The 3,577-nt window shown below is 42.3% G+C and overlaps 1 pseudogene; it reads left to right on the forward strand.

Moving 5' to 3' along the window:
- Positions 1-1,442: 1,442 nt before the first annotated feature.
- LOC122231580 lies at positions 1,443-1,508 on the forward strand (annotated as a pseudogene).
- The last annotated feature ends 2,069 nt before the right edge of the window (positions 1,509-3,577 follow it).

The raw sequence follows: 3,577 nt of genomic DNA on the forward strand, positions 1-3,577 counted from the left end.
ATTATAACATTACCTTTTCTCATGGTTAGTACTGGTCATTTGGGATGAAATATTAGCCCATTAGTATTTTGCCCATTTCCTAGAAAGAACCATCTGGTAAGTATTCCCTGAGGGTCAAGCTTTACTCTCAAGACTTCCTAAGTTTCTCCAAGATGCTTCTCAGGGTGTGTGAAAGAAAAAACACAGATCTTTGAAGACCTAGGTTTGAATCCCACAGCTACTCCCTAGTCATGTGGTTCTGGAAAAGTGAATCTCTTTGAGCTTTGGAAATAGGATAATACCTGCCTTGCAAAATGGTAGCCCAGATTAGAAGTGCCTGGTATGCAGAAGCTTCTCAATAAAGGAGTTCTCCCTTACACCAACCCTGCTGCCTTCCATCTCTTCAGGTCTCTTTGCTCTCGGGATTGTTTCTCCTGGGCTTGCCTAGATTCTTCCTCTCTTTCCCACAGGAGCCTACAAGGTTTCTGCCAGCCCACACAAGTTCCTGCTCCAATTTCAGACCTATGGTATGCTGAGTGAGCACCAGTACTTCCTGGAGTAGGGGCTCCCTGCTTCCCCACCCCCGTTAGGGCTGAGCAATCACAGGCCAAGAAAAAAAATCTTGGTCAGAAGATGAGATCATAGCTGAAGTCTCTAAGAGCTCTATTGTCTCAGCTCCAGGTCTAATACACTGAAGATGTGAATGTCAGTGCTATAATTTAGTATAGAGCCAGTCAGGAGATTCTGAGAGACTATGCTGAAGTGAGGACATGGGTAAAGTAGGATGTCTTGAAGCTGCTGAGCACAGGATTCAGCTGTGGGACACACATTTTAGGCTGCCTAGGGTCTAACATTCTTGGTTCCTCCTTCAAGGGATTCTAATATCAGGGACCAGTACAGACATGGGCTGTAAGAGCCTTTGAGATCGTGTAGATCTACTTTCTTTTACACAAATGGAGAAACTGAGGCTAGAGGAAGAAAATTACTTTCCACATACAGAGAAAGGGCCAGAGTGGCACTTGAACCCAGGTCTCCAGATTCTGTGTCCATAACTATGTCTGTTATCCCATTATCCTATGGGGGAAAAACCCAGTAAATTCTTAAAATTCAACACATTGTGGATACTTAATAAATTGGATGGTTGAATAACATGTGGAGAGAATGTTTGCTAACAGGATTTTAAAGAAGAGAGCATTCACTGATTGACCAAATATTTGTTGAGTGCCAGAAGGTAAGGACTGTGAAGGATATTGAATGTCATGCTTCGGAGTGTGATTTCTACTTTGTAGGCAACTTGAAGCCATCACAGAGTTCAGAAGAGAGGATTGACGTGATCAGGTTTGGAGGATCATTCTGGTAGCAGAGGGGAGGATGGACTGGAAGGCGTCAAGAAGGTGCATGAGGAAATAGGAAGCTTAGAGCAGTCCTGGATGCTTGATGGATGTCCAAAGAAGGGTAGTGGCAAGAGAAGATTAACATGGCCCCTGCACAAGGGTGACACAGGAATTTGTGAAGCGTTCCATAATTAAAAAAAAAAAAAAAAAAAAGAAGCGTAATGGCCGTAGAACAGACAGGAAGCAGGAGAGCCAAAGGCCATTTCCTAAATACAGTGAATGGGGTCTGCGGTCAGTGGGATGACAGATGAGGCCAGGTGGGGCAGAACGCGGGGCCTGAGGCAAGCCAAAGTACTGCTTCTCAAGACCCTAGACCTCTGCCCAGGCTTTCAGGCTACTCAAGCAGGCTCCACTCATGGCGGGGCAATGTTTGATGGGCACAGCACTGGGCAGGCTGCAGGCTGCAGGCTGCTAACAGTCATTAATGGCCACTGGGATTCTGATGGTGATAAACTGCAGGCATCTGTTTCTTCAACAAAGTGCAGCAAAAATGGTTGGCTGTGGCATACAGATAAGAAGTTCTGTTAGAAGTGTTATTTCCCCAGAGGCTCCCAGTTAAGGGTAACATTTTTTACAGAAAATCTTCTGGTTTCTACACCTTGGCTGGACAATTTCAATTTACTGGTACAGGTAAGTGTCATCCACTACAGCTACAGAGGTTATTTTAACAGTTAATAGCAGTGTCAGGCAGCCTGACTCCAGACTAGTCCTCACTAGCTATATAAGCTGGAGCAAGTTACTAAATCTCTCAGTTTCCTCGAGCATATAATGAGGATCACAGTAGTACCTTTGTGAGGGTTGTTGTCCTCATGACATGAGATAATGCACTTGAAATGCTCAGTACGATGCTTGCCACAGAACAAGCGCTCAGAGTCAGCTATAGTTAATTTTAATAGCTCTACTGAATTATTTTGTAGCATGGTATATATATTTACAAAGACCACTTTTGTAAGTATAAATAAAATTTGTGTTCAACATTTTTAAAAACTTCTTGTTGGGATTTTGTTTTTAACTAAATTTCAAAGATTCATGGACGAGGAGTGGGACAGAACACTGGATACATTCTATATGTAGATTTTACGAATGTGCAATAAAAGCATTTTTTTTTTTGCTTCCCCCAAATTTTGTGTTCAAAAAATGATTCTGCTATTGATTTTCTGGGTGGCTTTGAGTAAGTCCATTTAACCTTTAAACTTTTTTTACTTCTTTGGCAAAATAAGTGGGCATAGTTTACATGGTTTGAAAAGGCCCTACCAATTCTAAAATAAGTACCTGGAATTATTTTTTCTTTTGCATAGCAACAACAGCAAGTCAAACCCCTGTTTCTAACGAAGGCCTAGAACCCTTCAGAATTATCAGGAATTATTGCCAAGAATCTAACTACCATCTTTACTATGAAATGTACGCTTATTTATCCAGTAGTTTGACAAAGTATAGCTGATCTGGAACATTGGGAAGGTTATTCACAATGTCGTAGCTGACAAGCAGAAAACTGGACACAGAACTTGAGTTTTCTTGTGCTTACTCATCTTTGGGGGAAAGTGACCTTTTTTTTTTTTTAATTCTCTCATTTGTTCATTTTTAGTTTCAAAGTTTCTCTGTGAGTGATTTTTGGTGATAAGCTCATCAGTTTGGCAAAGTGCAGGGAATAGGTGGGTAAAGATCATCTTTGGGAGCACACCTTTCAGGTCTAGCCCCAACTGTCCCTGCAGCCCTCTCCCACTCCTTTGTTTTCACACATTTTTTTTTAATTTAATTTTTTTTTATTTTTTAAAATTTACATCCAAATTAGTTAGCATATAGTGCAACAATGATTTCAGGAGTAGTTTCCTTAGTTCCCCTTACCCACTTAGCCCATCCCCCCTCTCACAACCCCTCCTGTAACCCTGTTTGTTCTCCATATTTATGAGTCTCTTCTGTTTTGTCCCCCTGTTTTTATATTATTTTTGTTTCCCTTCCCTTATGTTCATCTGTTTTGCCTCTTAAAGTCCTCATATGATGGGGCACCTGGGTGGCTCAGTCGGTTAAGCGTCCGACTTCAGCTCAGGTCACGATCTCGCGGTCCATGAGTTCAAGCCCCGCGTCGGGCTCTGGGCTGATGGCTCAGAGTCTGAAGCCTGCTTCAGATTCTGTGTCTCCCTCTCTCTCTGCCCCTCCCCCGTTCATGCTCTGTCTCTCTCTGTCTCAAAAATAAATAATCGTTA

This window comes from Panthera tigris, chromosome D1 (genome assembly GCF_018350195.1).
Source record: "Panthera tigris isolate Pti1 chromosome D1, P.tigris_Pti1_mat1.1, whole genome shotgun sequence".
In the NCBI taxonomy this organism is placed as follows: Eukaryota; Metazoa; Chordata; class Mammalia; order Carnivora; family Felidae; genus Panthera; species Panthera tigris.